The 16,127-nt window shown below is 51.4% G+C and overlaps 1 long non-coding RNA gene across 1 annotated transcript; it reads right to left on the bottom strand.

Moving 5' to 3' along the window:
• Positions 1 to 523: 523 nt before the first annotated feature.
• On the bottom strand, positions 524 to 15,295 carry LOC121037115 (uncharacterized). Its single transcript, XR_005793612.1, has 3 exons — positions 9,384 to 15,295; positions 8,364 to 8,465; positions 524 to 811 (listed from the first exon to the last, which is right to left on the bottom strand). It is a non-coding gene; the product is annotated as an uncharacterized LOC121037115 (long non-coding RNA).
• Positions 15,296 to 16,127: the final 832 nt, after the last annotated feature.

Raw genomic sequence — 16,127 nt, 5'->3', positions numbered from 1 at the left:
GCTGGGAGACCCTAAGCAAGTCATGTTACTTTTTAAAAATAACAGCTTTATCAAGATATAATTCTCATATCATGCAATTCATCTATCTAAAGTGTTCAAGTCAGTGGTTTTTAGTAGATCTACAGGGTCGTGCAACCATCACCGTAAGCCATTTAAGATTTTTTGGAAAATGTTTCTTTATTTTTGAGACAGAGACAGAGAGAGAGAGAGAGTGGAGGGGCAAAGAGAGAGGGAGACAGGATCTGAAGCAGCAGAGCCCAACGTGGGGCTGAAACCTACAAAACCATGAGATTGTGACCTGAGCCGAAGTGAGATGCTTAATCAAACCAGCACCCCTCACTGTGAGACATTTTAGGACATTTGAACCATCTCCCCCAACCCCATACCCATTGGCAGTCTCTCCTCTTCCCCCAATACTCCCCACCCCCAGATCTAAGCAACTCTTAATCTATTTTCTTTTTCTGTATATTTGCTGACTCTGGACGCGTTGTGTAAAGGAACTAAAAGAATGCATGGTGTTTGGTTTTTTTGGTGATTGGCTTCTTTTACTTAACATAGAGTCTTCAATATTCACCCATGTTGTAACATGAATCAGTACTTCATTACTTTTCATGACCAAATAATATCCCATTGTATGGATATACTACATTTTATTTATGTATTCACCAGTTGATGGACATTTGGGTTCTTTCCACTTTTGGGCCATTATGAAAAATACTGCTCCAACCATTGTTGTACAAGTTTTTGTGTAGGCCCACATTTTCATTTCTCTTGAGGAGAACTTCATCTTCCCAGAGTTTGGCTCTCCCACCTATAAAATGAGAGGGAATTCATTCCATTAGAATCGCAAGGCTGTCCAGGTGTACTTGTTTATGATTAATATGGAGTTCTCCAGCTGAGACTATGGTTCTCCTCATGTAACCAGACCCACACACACTCACACACACAATTACCAACACAGCCATCAGACACATAACATAGCCACAAAGGCACAGGTGCACCCAAGGCAGCCTAGACCCCCTCAGGGACTTGGTCCTGAGTTTGGGGCCTAGAGAAAAAAACAGAAATGCAGTCAGAGAGATTGTGATAGCCACAGGGAACATTGTCCTGACTCAAGGAGGGTCCTTTCATGGTGAAGGGGGTAAAGTATGGCACTGGGGAGGAAGGGGTTTAGCCAACATGATGGGCGAAAAGGCAGGGTGAAAGGGTGAGGTTAGCGATGGGTGACTGAGTGAGGATCCACTCTGAAGACCAGGACACTTGGGTGCCACTTCCCCAGCTGTTTCTGCCTTCTCCTCTCCCCACCCATGTTACCCTTTGTCTCCTTGTTCCTTCTCCCAGAGGTAACATGACTCTTCCCCCCTCCCCAACAAGCTAAGGAGACAAAGGGGATCCTTTTCCAGCATAATTAAGCTTCAAAGTCAGCAGCTCCTCCCAGGAAACTGATCAGGTTTGCCCTGAGAGAGCCCTTTAGTGCGGGAGGGATGGTGAAGGGAGGGGAGACAGGGACAGACAGACAAGACCAGGAGACAGGAAAGTGAACTCAGACACCACTGAGCTGACACTGATTCTTCTGACCTTGCACTGTCTGTCAGGAAAGTTTGATCTTTAATTCTCCTTCTTAGGAGAGGGATTTATGGAGTTGTGACCCAATTAGCTACAGACCCCAAAACACTGTCTCCCCACAATCACAGAAGTCCTGGGTATGGATGAGTGAAAATGTCTGAGGGTGCGTGTATCCATGTGTAGATGCCCACCGATATTATGGACGTGTGTTTATGGAGCTGTTGTGTATCAGTATGTAAGTGTGTGAGTGCCTGTCTGTCCCCAACCCTCTCGGCCCCCACCCCCACCCATGCCCCCTGCAGAAGGCTCACTGTGCGGCCTCAGCGGAGTTTCTAACCTGGAGTGATCGCTTTCCTGATTTGCCACTTTAGTACTCTTGTTAATGAATTTTTAATCTTCTTAATGACATTAAACACGGAAAGTAATTAAGGAAAACAAGTTTGAAACTGCTGACTTCAACCCTTTATTCACAACTATTTAATGTAGAATTAATTTGATTTTGCCCATTATTCAAATGAACGCGCTACCTTCTCCTCGGCCCCAGGCCTGTCCCCTTGCCCCCTCCCCACATGCCCAGGGACCCCCTCTCTCGCCGCCACCCAGTTATCACTGACCCTAGGGGGTGATGGTTTCCGTGTGACATGTCTGTGCTTGGGGCCTGGGTGTGAGGCCTGAGCCCAACTCCTGGAGGGTAAGGATCAAAGAACCGGCTTCTCTGGGTTGGGAGACAGCACAAGGAAGGTGGGGGTGGGGCTGAAGATCTGAGGCTGGAATGATGCAGACTCTTCCATCTCGGATTTCCCACCTAGACGCTCATCATCAGCCCTAGGTCCCACCTATGCACTCAAATGCTTGGTTGTTGGGGACATTCAGATCACAGGGATTTGGTATTAGACTATTTAAATCTATAGACCTCAAGATAGGTATCTGGAGGCTCAAATGCTGAGGTCCCATGAAGTCCAATTTCAGACCATTTTTCAAAATTTCACTTTTATAATTTCAGAGAAAGAAGCTTCTCTCCCTAAACCCTGAGCCTTGGGCCACTATCTGGGTAAGGCTAAAATGGGCAGGTCATAGCTGTTTGAAACTGGTCCTGGGTGGAGAAACCAGGCCCCAAGCAGTCAGCCAGTCCAAGCCTAAGTGGGTTTTGGCCTCCACCTTCTGGAAGGGGTCTTTTCTTTCTTTCTTTTATTTTTTTAAAATGTTTATTTTTTGAGAAGTGGGGGGAGGGGCAGAGAAGGAGGGAGACACAGAATCCAAAGCAGGCTCCAGGTTCCAAGCTGTCAGCACAGAGCCCGATGCGGCGCTTGAACTCACGAACTGTGAGATCATGACCTGAGCCGAAGTCAGCCAACTGAGCCACCCAGGCGCCCCCTGGAAGGGATCTTTAAGGGGACTCTGACCCTTGAATGAAAGGAAAGACAGGGTCCATATGAGCCCTGGGCGCACTCAGGTCCTGGGCCTCAATGTCCTCACAGCTGGGGGTAGCTGGGCTAAGGCTATAGTAGGTCACCCCCAGCCTCCTGACTCCTGCCCCCAAAAGGCCACCTCCTTTACCCTTGGGTTCCCAGATATTGTTTTGTGTGTGTGTCATACCTGTATAGTGGTGAGAAAGGAAGGTTTGGGGTGGACACGACCCTAGGAGGCAGCTGAGGGAGGGGGAAATCTCAGCATGTGCCCTCAGGCAGATATGCCATAAATCCTGGCTCTGGACCTCCTCTGGACTTTGGATAAGCTCTGACCTCTCCTCTCCTCCTCTCTGAAGTGGGGAGACCGACTCTTACCTCAAGTTGTTACAAAGATTAAGTGAGATGTCATGGTGACCTTACCATTAGCTCCTGGCAGTTCCAAAAACATGCCAGAGAAGGAAAACTGAGGGGTTCAGGGGCTAGGGACCAAAAGAGGGTCTTAGGAAGCCATGGATTTGCCCAGATATACTGAGGGTAGAGAGGGGAGCTAGCATCTGGGAGCTTCCTCCCTTTTATCCCTTCAACAACACTGGAATTTTTCCTTGGCTTCATTCCCCTGAGTTATATCACCAAGAGGGGTTTTCTCTCTTCCCCCCTCTCCCTTACCCCTTCCTCTTGCCTCTTCTCTCCAAACAAGCCTCCCCCAAGCCACTCCACTCATCTCAGCTCCTGGGAGCAACCAATCCCCCCCCCCCCCCCCCCCCCCCCCGCCCCCCATCACTGCACTGAGCCATGACTGGGCCTGAGCTGAGGCGGGAGTCTCGCGCCCCTTCCTCCCATTCCAGGGACTTTATGGGCTGAGACGCTGCCGGCTTGCTCACTTCTCCCTCTCTCCTGCGTCTCTCTCCATCATTCTCCATGTTTCTTTCCCCCTCTTTCTTTCCTCCCTTGCCGTGGCCGGCCTTTCTCTCATCTGTCTGTCTCTCCCTATCTCTGTGTGTTTCCACCTCTCTCAGTTCTCTTTCTTCAGAGACCAGGGATTCTAGAACATTTCCAGCTACAACTGTCCAGGGCACACTCTCAAGAAGGGAAAGCTGACAGGGGGTACTGGGAGGACCCCACCTCAAGTGTGCCCCACTTCCCCTTCTTGCTGACATCCTAAGAAGGACCAGGAGGAAGAGGACCCGATCAATGTAGCACACTCACACCACCCTCCCACACCTCCTCCCCACCCCAACCCTCTCACACTCAAAACCCTCTCACAAAGACCCACACTCTCTCTCACACCCACATGACAAACTTGCACCTCACTCACACACAGACACAAGTGTGAGCAGGCACAGATACACACGGACGCAGATGCACACTCGCACACAGAGCCCCCCCCCCCCCCAGATGCCTATGCGCACACACATACACACGCAGAGATCCCACAGGCGCCCAAAAGCACAGGGCAATGATTAATGTCCCCTCAGAAAAAGAAATTATATCGAATAAATTAAACTACTGTGGCAGCAAATTGAAAAATAAGGATGTAAATGAGGTTTGAATACTTAATATCGAAGACAAGGGGGGGGGACAAAAAGGGATCGCTGGGTCCCCTGAGAGGGGAGAGGATGTTCCCTCCTGCTCCCCGGTTCAAACCTGGCTCCTGTCCAGAGACCTCAGAGCTGGGGGCTGGGGTAGTATGGGGCTTCAGTCAGCACTGGGGACCCTCTCTTTGGTGGCCATGGCAGAGAGTCCCAGAGCCCCTAGAAAGACTCAGAGAGGGAGGATGAGGAAGAGGTGATGCAACCACCTGGTAGCATGTCATATCTCACCCCTGACAGACCCCAACACACAAGTGGGTACTTGCTTCCAGACCCAACACATGCTCCTTTGAAGGTCCACCCTGGCTTACTTGAGCTCACGACTCATCTCCCCCCAGATCCCCACACACCTCAAGACACCCAAACACATTTGATCACATATGCTTGCTCAGCCCTCAACTCAACGTCAAAGCTGCACGCATTCTCCGAACTCGCCTGCCTCATCGCCACCCCCAATATGTCCGAAACCCGCTTCGCACCCTGACTACACCACAGGCATTCTTCCCCCCCAAAAGCCCAGTGCCCACTGGGCACAGTCCTACCCACACCAAACACCCCAAACACACATCTGCACATACATGGGTTCACACACACAAACATAAACTCTTTCCTTGGAGCACATCGTGACATACTCCTGTCTCACACACACACACACACACACACACACACACCTCTCTCTCTCTCTCTCTCTCTCTCTCTCTCTCTCACACACACACACACACACACACACACACACACGGATGGTAATACCATCCCTGAGCCCCAACCCCTCAGAAATTGTGGGAAGGAGAGAGGCAGGGTTGGAAGAGCCTTCTCTTTCTCCCTAGGCTTTAAGGGAGTCCTCCGTGTACACACACACACACACACACACACCCTGGAGCACTTCCAGCCAGCCTCCATCTTTCCATTTCTCTCTGTCTCCCTCTCTGGCGCTGTCTCAGTTTCCCTCACTTTGCCTGTCAAGTGCTTTTTCCCCGTCGCCTTTGTCTCGGACATCCCAATATGTCCTGCCCCCCTCCTCCCCGTCGGTCGCCAGGCCCTGAGCCGCCACCCGCACCCCCACCCTGCGGCACCCCCGCCCCTCCCCCTCCTCCGCGGCTCTCGCTGTCGTCTCTGTTCATATATATTTAGTATTTATTTACAAGGCTGGGTTTTTTCCCTGGGCGGGAAGCCAGCCGTGCACAGAAATCCTTAAGATGCTATAAAGCTGGTGAGGTATAAAATGGAAAGTGGTTAGTGCGCTGTTTGGAGATATCTCACCGGCGGCCGGGGGCCCGCGCCGCCCAGCCGCCCGCTGTAAATCTCCCGGAGTTTAGCGCGCTTGTTTGTATCAGGCCGCGAGGGGAGGGACCGGTCGCCAGGGCGGGGGGCCGGCGGGAGGGGGCGCACCCCAGCGCCGGGGACCCCTCGGGAGAGGGCGCTCCCTCTTGCAATGGAGGTGGGTGAAGGGGGGCTGGGAAGCCGCCTTTTGGGAAACAGAGGCTCCTCGGCTGTGCCTCTTCTGAACTGCGCCTAATCTCCCAGGGGGACGGAGAGAAAACCTGGGGCCCAGAGCTCCCCCCACCCCGCCCCAACCCCCGCGCGCGCGGGACGGAGACCCCACAATACCCCCCACCACTTGTGAGCCTCCTCCCCAGGAGCTTCACTTCCCCGCCCCTTCGCCGAGGGCCTGTGGTCTGTGGTCTGGGGAAGGAGCAGATGACACCCCCCCCCCGCCCCCTGCCAGGAAGAGTTTGGGGCAGGGGACCAAGGTTCCTCCCTGCAGAGCTAGGGCCTCTCACACTTTATTTCACTCCCCTGAGCAGCAGTTGCCTCTCCCTTGCAGGGTCCTGATAGCTCCTACCCCAAGGGCTGAAGGGAAGATGAAATGAGTCAATGCAGCTGAAGGATTTAGCACCGTGCCTCGTACATAGTAGATGCTCAGTGAATGCCGACTGTGTGATTTGTGCCAATCTGCCCAGCACTTTGTTCATCCGTGTGTTTAGCTAGTTGCTCATTTACTCATTTATTTTGTCAACTATTCACAGCACCCATCCACCCATACATTCAGCAGCTTCAAGCTGTGTGGTTCTGGCCTCTGTGGTGGAGAATTCTGCAGAAGGCAACAGACCTCCCAGGGAACCTCCAGTTGGGATGGGGCACTAAGATCTACACCAAGAGGGTAAAAGAGCCACTTCTGGATTAAGTAGCATTTCAGGGCAGCTTGGAGGAAAGGGCTCACCCCACCCATCATGACATCCCTGTCCGCAGTCCCTGGTGGAGCCCTTTGACTTCCTGTGGCCTGAAAGTCCCAGGAGGAGTGAAGGAGCAACTAGACTGTGAACCTCCAGAGGGCAGGCCTCATCCCCCACCCGTCCAGCCCCCAACCCCAGCAGAGCCTGGAGCCAGCTCTCAAGAGCTGTCAGTAAGTGCCCTTTGATTGATGAGTTGGGAAGGCTGAACTCTGCCACACTCCTCTCTCTCTTTAGAGCGGTGACACACCTGTCATATAACCTGCACACGCATGTCCCAGCTCACCTGGACACGTCAGGAGGGCCAGGAGTAATGACAGGGAAATTTTAGGTGGTCACTGCCCAGAAATGGAGGCTCAGAAGAGCCAAGTCTGTGTCACACAGTCATGTCCAAGCCAGTCTTTCTGTATTGGTTCATTCATTCCATCATTCATTCACTCATTCATTTATTTATTCAACAGGCGTTTACTGAGCCTCCTGGGCCAGGGGCTGAGGACGATTCAAATGAACGTTACTTAGGCCTGGCTCTCAAGAGGTTTATAGTCCAGGACAGCTGTAGGGCAAACATTCTAGTAATGACTATTGGGAAAATAAGAGCCAAGAAAGCTGTAGAGGACTAGAAATTTCACAGGGAAGAGAAACCACTGCTGGTGGTGGTGGTGAACAACAACAACAACAACAACAACAAAACCAGCAGGCACCTTGCTAAGCAATTTATAGGGAGTATTCAGAAGATGGCTTTACTTGAATCAGGTCTTGCAGAAAATTAGGATATTGATGGGCAGAGATAAGCTGGGTGTTGGGCAGTGATACCATCCCAGAAGGACAGCATCGCAGGCAGAAGAGGAGAATGGACCAGCCCACAGAGGTGGGAAGTTGCTGGGTGGGGAGTGTGCAAGGGAACCACTCAGAGTCCAATTTGGCTGGCAAGTATGAGCATGAAGGAGAGTAATGGGAAGTCTTGGAGAGAGGGGGAGGAAGGGGCCAGGTCACAAAGGGCCATGAATATAGGAGTCAGGAGTTTGTACTTTATTTAGTATGCAGTGGGGAACCATTGAAGGTTTTTGAGCAGGAGAGTGGCACGATCAGAGCTGTGCTTTAGGAAAATGAATCTGGCAGCAGTGTGTAGAACAATCGGGGACATGGAACTCAGAGGCAGAGAGCCCCGCTGGGAGAAAGAAGCCACACTTGGAGACTTGGTGCATGGCTTGCACTCAACAGGGTTTGTCGGTTGAAGTGAAGAGGCTTGGGAGAGCTGTGATAAGGGCCTTCCTGGAGACAGTGGTGATGGCGAGGCAAAGATGGGTACCAAAGAAATAAGGAAGCATCTCTGAATTTGTACCCTAATTGAAAGTAGAGATGAGGACAGCAGAGGACTAGGGGCTCCAAGGCTTCTGTGAGGGTAAGTGGGTGGGCAACAGGGCTACCAACAAAGTGGGAGTCACATGCTGTTGCTGGCTTTAGGAGAGGCATGCAGGCTGCTTTTTGAGTATGAGCCTTGCGCTGCCTGGGTTGTGGGCTCGGATCTCAAGAGAAGCTTGGGGGTTAGAGATCAGTGCTCCCATTACCTGCTCGGGGGTGACAGCTGCAAGTTCCCAAGTGACTGAGATCTCCTGAGAGACTGGAGAGAACAGTGGAGAGCTTTGCACTGTGGCTACATTTGGGAGAGACTGTAGGGGAAGAAAGAGACAGAGAAGGAGGGTTAGAGACACGGGGGGAGAATGCAGTGGACAAGGCAGCCAGGAGATGGGTAGTTCTCCTCGAGTGACTGGTATTCCAAGGCTTCCCAGGGGATGGGGCCTGAGAATCAGAAGTGGGGCCTGGTGGTCAAGAGGTTGGACGGGAGGCCGGGAGCAACCTTGTCGGGGGAGAAGTGAGGCTGGAGGGTGCTCCTGGGAGCAAGGGCTACTCCGGGGCACAGCATGCAGGGTAGTCTATCACCTGCCCACTGCTCACACCAAGCCCCCAGATTTGAGGTTTCACCAGAGGCCCTCTTGTCCCTCTCCTGGATGGGGCAAAGGTGGGAGTCAATGGGCAGGAAAGTGGGAGCCACTGGGACCGAATGCCCCCTGACTTGGGATTCCTGAGACCCTTAGATCTCAGCATACTCAGGGGTTTCTAAGGTTCATGCTGTTTACTTGGCTACAAACCACACAGCCATGCTCTTCTTTTTGATGTAGGTAACACCCTCGTCGGGTCATCCCCTGGACAGGGTTGACCACCTTCTTCCTTGGCACTAGAGCGCACTCTGTTCCACAGCTGGCTACCTCTATCTTGGGCCATACCCCAGCACCTGGGCCAGCGATGCCCAGGTCCCCCCAGCATCCCCGGAACCGTGGGGTTTAGGAAGTAGAGGGGACAGGACCCAGAACCTCAATCCCATTTAGGAGGAGCAAAGCATGGGAGGTGGTGTGGGCCCCCACCCTCCCGGAGGGGACCCGCAGTCCTAAATGCCCCCGCGCCTTCTCCATATTGTGGGAAAAGCTGCTGCATCCATCACTGTCAGGCGCCGAGTTTGAATAAATTTGAATGCACTGAGCCGTGGGCTGCAGTTTCTATAATATCACTTTCCAGTTTGAATATTTCACTTACTTTTTTTTTTTGAATTTCTTTTTATCCAACAGTTTCTCCTCCTTTTCATCTCCCCCCACTGCAGCCGAGCTCTGGATGTAGAGAGAGGACAGTGCCTTGAGGGTGTCTGAGATGGGAAGAGACTAGGCCTTTAGTAGCTTTGGCATCTCTGTCCTCCCACCCACCACCCTCACCCTACACATGTGCTCCCTGGGCCAGGATCTTCATCTCCCCACTATTTGTATAGATGGAGAAACAGTAGTTGGAGCATGAGCCACCCTTGAACTCCCACCCTTCTCTATGGGCAGACCAAGTGTGCCAGCGTTCTGCTTCTTCCCTACAGGGACCTTAACCCCTCACCTACTGACCCTCCATCACATGCGGGGGTGTGTGTGTGCGCGCGTGTGCATGTGTGCGCGCACGCGTGCACGCGCGCGCGCGCACACACACACACACACACACTCCCTCAGATATATTAACTTGTACCTAAACGCTAATGGCAGCTTGCAATTTCCCACTAGGAAGCTTGCTCCTAAGTCCCTCCGGCCAATGTCCTGCCTTCCCCTATAAATGAGGACCCCTGGCTATCCTTCTCCATCTCCCTGTATCTCTTCACTCTCCATCCATCAGTGTGGTGTCAGTACAGCCATGCCTCCGGATAGGGGCTGCTGGGAGGGAGAAAGGAATAGAGTCCTGGCAATGCATTCCAGAGAACTGTCTCCCAACAAGCCCCATGATTTTCTGGACTATGGTTAGTGCCATCCCCACTCCTTGCCCACAGCTCAGGGACCAGGAAGAACTGAGGTGCAAGAAGGGAAAGAGACCATCCTCAAATAAAATGAGCCAGGATTGCATTCAAGCTTGGGTCCAGATAGGGATGGGGAAGTGAGCAGATTGAGAAGGGTATTCTGGGGACCCTCTGAGTCTGTATTTTTCTATGGCAGCATCTGGTCACACTGCCCCTTGGACCATACATAAGGTACCCTGGCTACATAATCTCGAGAGGGCAGTGACCATCCAGGAGGCCCAGTGATACTGACATCAATGAGGACATTCTGCTTTATGGGGCACACTAAGTGGCTAGAGGGCCACTGAGTGCCCCAACCATCTAAAAAGGACCCACATTGGCCATCTCCCATGGAAACATTATTCATAGAGCACATGCTCCTCTTTCCTGCCAGAAATGGCACTTCCTTTGGCTACTAATAGTCCCCCAACTATGCCTACATCTGTCACATAGTAGGTATGTATTGGGGGTTATGTATGAGGGGAAGCAGGAAGCAGAAAGCTTCCGTGAATCTCTGACTTCTGGAGGCAATGCACAGCTCCCCACTCTGTGCCTGGTCCTGTGTGCTTATAGTTAGTGGAAAAGGCAGGATACAGAGAAGAAATGGTCAGACTTTGGGAGCACAAGAGGTGATTGGGGAGGTGAAATTATCATTCAGAGTAATATTTATTTCTACTTTACATTTTGCTATGCTCAAAAAGGGTTTGAGCAGATTTAGGACACACACACACACACCAAAACAGTTTAGAAAAAGAGAGAGGCAACTGGAAATCATCTGAAGGCAGGAGAAAGATAAATGGAGCAGGGTCTTGTGGGAGGAGTGTCGGCAGTCAGCGCGGCCATTGCCAGGTGGGGGCCTGTGTTGTAATTGTCCACCTCTCGAGGAGCTCACCTTGTGGGTTCAGGTAGTCAGGGAAGGCTTTCTGGAGGAGGTGGAACCAGTCCAGGGACTCGACAGATGGCAGAACAAGCCGGATTGGTGGTCCAGCGGCAGGACTGGAGGGAGGAAAGTCGGAGACCAGGAGCTGAACGTGTGGCAAGTGTTGGTCAGGGAGGGGTTGGCAATGGGAGCAGTGAGTTTGAGGGACAGTGAGCAGGTGGCAGAGATACATACAATATGTCCAGGGGACAGTAAAGAGAGGAGAGTCGCTGTGAGCCGTTGATAGGAGGTGGGGTGGCCAGTGTACTGAGAGCATTTAGGAGGTGCCCCAGACTAGCTTGGCCTCACCTCAATATTTCCTAATTCTAATACAGGCCTCTCAGGCCCCTCTTCCTGCAGCCCCTCTCTCCACCCCCATGAGCTGAAACTCAGCACCCAGCAAAGACAGCCCTCACCAATGGAGGGTTGGCTATACCAAACAGCGCCCCCTCCCCAGAAGGAGGCACAGATCCCTACGAGGGTGGAAGCCTGAGCCTCCCCTCCCCCAGTGTGCCTGGGCTGGCCCCGTGGCGGGAGGGGTGCGGTGTGAAGGGAGAGGCTCTCCTGCCGCACCATGACAGATGATTGACTCGAAACAATATCTAAGGCGATCAGGATAAAGTGCTGGCCATTTCAAGGCTCAGCAGAATTCAGATTCTAATTAGACTTCTCACCACATTCCAAATAAAAATGGTTCCCCTGGTATCCTCTTTGCCTATCAGGTGTCTCTCCCTGATCGCTGGAACAAAACGCATAAAGAAAGTGATTAAAGCCATAACAAAGGCATAAAATTGGAATTATCGCTGCCACCACATCTGGGAGCATGGAGTGTCACCACACCGCCCCCTCCTCCCCAAACCTGCACACACACAGAGATGCTGTCCCACTCCGGCTCCTGGCTGGGCACCCTGCAATGATAGCCATCAGATAGGTGAGGAGCTGGGGGGAGGAGTGTTCAGGGGAAGGGGTGGAACTGGGAGGCAAGGGGGGGGGGTGTCCAAGGAGCCAGAGACTGGAGATTAGGAGGGAGTAAAGTGGGCAAATGAAGGGCTCCAGGCCTGGGGAGCAAGGAGTGAGTGGTCCAAGGAGTGAGGGATGGGCAGACAATGGTCACTGTTTCAAGTGTCTAAATATTTGCCAGTAGAGAGGGCCCTTGGGGCTTTTGCCTTGATGACCTCACCACCCCCAGGACATATACGCTCATGTGCACACATTGTAATCAGGGCTCACAATGCGCTATCAATTGTTTCATGCCTTGCACGTGTTGTCCATCTCTGTTGGGAGATACCTCAAGTCCCCCAGCTGACCCACTGCCCAAGCCACTGGACCCAGTGCTGGTTTCCAGTTCTCTTTCCCCACCTGCGTCCAACAGAGGGCACCCACCTATAGAGACTACTAAGTCCCCATTGGTCCCTAGCATGTGTGTGCACAGCCAGCATGCAATCCAGAGACCCCAGTCCCCTGCACTGCACATTTGCACACATGCACACACGCACACGTGTACCATGCCTATAACAATACCCTCACACAGTACACCACATTCTGGGAATTTAGCAAAGGCCCCCATCTCTTTGGGGCCCTGGCCTCTCTAGCTCTTCTGCCTCCCCTCCTGCAGCCCCTGTCTGCCCCTCACAGCTAGCCTGGTACCTGGTATGGGGCAGCCTTGTTCCCTGCGTGGGGTGGGTAGGCAGGCGGGAGGTCCAGAGGAGGGTGAGGGAGTGGGAGCGGGGCTCTGAGCGGGGACGATATAAAATTAAAAGGTAAAAAGCAGGAACGCAAATGGAGGGTGCTTTCAGCTTTCACATTATTAATGACTCTTCAAAAAATCGGCGAGTTTTCCAATCTTCTCTGAGAAGCGCTTGAAGGAGCTCACAGATGAAACTGACCTTCAAAATGTTCTTTGGTCTTTAGTTAAGAAATTCGCTCGCCATTATGGCATCATTAGGGAAACAAGGATAAAATTACTCCATGGTTAATGACCTATAGTATCTCCCCACCAAAATTTGTTTCAGATCTAATAAAACTGTGCTTAACACACTCGGATGAGTTATGAGGACTGTTCTGCAGGGTATTAAAATGTGGAAAATAGATTTTCCGAAGCTGGGGGGACTGGACTTTTTGAATCAGATAGCAGAATGGAATTTTCTGGGCAATAAATTCTTCCATGTCTCAATTTCATCTCGCGCTCTCTCTCTCCTGCCTGCCTCTGCCCCTCTCTCTCTCTCCCTCACTCTCTCTCTCCCCCACTCTCTCTCTGTCTCCCTCTCTCTGTCTTTCATCTTTTCCTAAAATACTGAAGCAACACAGAAACCTTTCCAATTTGAAGCCTACATAAACTTTGAAAAAAGCAGAGTGACAAAGGCCGTCTGTGTGTGGTCGTGGGAGCCTGCGTATGCATGCACACGTATGTTTGTGGCTCCTGCCTGCCTCACAAGAGTGGAAGCAACTCCCTCCATCACTTCACCCAGTGCCTCTCTACACACCCAAGGTGGGACTGACACCCCCCATTTCTCTATTGCCGGCCAAGCTGCCAGATCTTGCCCTCTGCACCGAAATCACAGGGCACGCCCAAGCTAATAACACTTCCTAGTATCTCCCCCATCCACTCCCGCCCAGGGCCACCATACACACCAATGCCAGGAGTCAGCCTATGAGAACACACCTGCCCTGTCCACCCCAAACTTCTCGGGGATGGGAGGGGGGCTGCACTGGCCTTGCAGAGCTGCCCTGTTTTGCACACGTGCGTGCACATTAGCACATGCTAGCCTTCTTGGTGAGGCACACCCAGATGCCCCAGCCAGCCAGGCTGGAGGCTGAGACCCGAGCCCCGGCCCAAGCACTGGCCGAAGGTTTTCGGGGGCTGGAGACTGCCGCGGAGAGAGGTGGCTGGCGAGGTAATGGCATTTTGCTCTCTTTAAACTTTAATCTTTCCTATTAATTCCCTGCAACTGGAGAATGTGTGAGAGTTAATGTTCCGTGAACGTGTTTCGCACTCGGCAGTCTCTTCGAGCTAATTACCTTCAGGTGCTAAATGGAGGGAAATTGCAATCCATTTGGATGTGAAAAAATTTCGCCTTCCCGTCCCCTGTGAGACATCCTTTTTCCTGAGTGCTGCAGAAAGAATGCTCTCTGGGTGGGAGTTTTTTTCCTAATGTTTTTTTTCTTCGGCCCCTTCCCCCGCCCCCTTTCTCCAAGAGTCTGGGTTTTGCAGGACGGTGGTGGTTGGAGACTGGAGGAGACCTGGGCCTTGGCACAAGGTCCAAGTCTGGGGTGGAGGCCAGGTGGGGAGGGACTTACAAGCAGGGGAGATGCCCAGCCTGAGAATCCAGCCCTTGCCCCTTAGAGGCCTTGGAGTGGAAGTGTATTTACACGCTTAATAACACGCTTATTACCAGTGTTTCTCAGCTGCTAGGTTTTGAATACAGATATAATAGAATTTTACAAGCCACATAAAAGCTGTCCTTCTCCTGGACCCTGAACTGGGGTGTCTGGCAGGGCGGAGGACAGGGAATGGCAAATGGAGATGAGGAAGGGGCTTGAGGAAGGAGAGAATGGAAATGGATCAGAGAACTGGACAGAGAAGAGAGGAGAATGGTGTGGGAGGGAGATGGGCAGGGGGGTTGAGGGGGAGATGGGTAGGAGCTCTGTCTCCATCCCAGAGAACTGGCACCAAGGAGAAAGGCATGAAGGCCAGGAAGGTCAGCTCCCGAAGCCTCTTAGGTCTTGGCACAGCACACTCACCTTAGTGACACGCCCATCCCTCCAGCCCCATCCTTGACCTCTGATCTCAGACCTCAACCTCATCCAAGCCTCACAAAAAGAGACATCTAATTTTACCTCCTCCCTCTGCCTTGGATCCAACCTACTAGTCTTTACAAATCCCATTTCTTAACCTAGGTTGGGGAAGGGAGCTGTCCAGGTGTAATATGTTGCTTCCACCCAACAGGGAACAGTCTGGTTTAAGACACACAAGACAGAGCCCCTCACCCCTTAAGTAAATAGCACTCCATTTGAAAGAGGGTTTGGCCCCCCATGATGGCCTGGGGTTTTACCCTCCACTTGGAATTCTTTCTCTGGTCTCAACCTGTGTACTACTTGTGAGGGAACAACCATTCTAACACTGAAGAGCCTTCTTTGGGAGAATATACTGGGAAAATATTGGAGTGGCTTGGGTTTACTTATTTGTTAAAAGTTTATTCTGAAGGGTTTCAAATATAAATATACATAGATACATAGATAGGTAGATAGATAGATTTAAATGTTTATTCATTTATTTAGAGAGAAAGCATGGTGCACGGGCAGGGGAGGGGCAGAGAGAGAGAGAGAGAGAGAGAGAGAGAGAGAGAGAATCCCTCTGCTATCAGCGCAGAGCCTGATGTAGAGTTCAAACTCAGGAACCATGAGATCATGACCTGAGGCAAAATCAAGAGTGAGATGCTCACCCAGTTGAGCCACCCAGACGTCCCTTAAAAGATCTTTCTACCTATCAACTAGTTTCAATAATTATCAACATAGGGCCAATCTTATTTCTTCTACCTGCCAGGACTATTTGGACACAGACATCAAATCACCTCACCTGTCGATGATTTAACATGCATTTCTAAAAGTTAAGGACACTTTTAGCATTACCTCAATAGCATTATCTCACTTAAATAAAAATTAACTATAATTCCTTACTCTCATCAAATATCTATTCAGTTCTATACGCTACACTTTCTTTTTAAACTTTTGAAAATTTCTTTTAAAAAAATTATTAATGTTTATTTTGTTTTTGAAAGAGGTGGGGGAGGGGCAGAGAGAGAGGACAGACAGAATCCCAAGCAGCCTCTGCACTATCAGCACAGAGTCTGTCACGGGTGAGATCATGACCTAAGCAGAGATCAAGAGCTTGATACTCAACCATCTGAGCCACGCAGGCACTCCTAGGCTATACTTTCTTTCCTCTTCTTGCAACTTATTTATTGAAGAAACTGTGGGCCATTTGTCCTATGGAATTTCCTTCATTCTGGATTTTGCTGATAGCACCCCTGTGGTATCATTTAACATGTTTCTCTG

Source organism: Herpailurus yagouaroundi, unplaced genomic scaffold, assembly GCF_014898765.1.
Source record: "Herpailurus yagouaroundi ecotype Mexico unplaced genomic scaffold, PumYag 163, whole genome shotgun sequence".
In the NCBI taxonomy this organism is placed as follows: Eukaryota; Metazoa; Chordata; class Mammalia; order Carnivora; family Felidae; genus Herpailurus; species Herpailurus yagouaroundi.
This window is presented reverse-complemented; position numbering and strand designations above follow the sequence as displayed.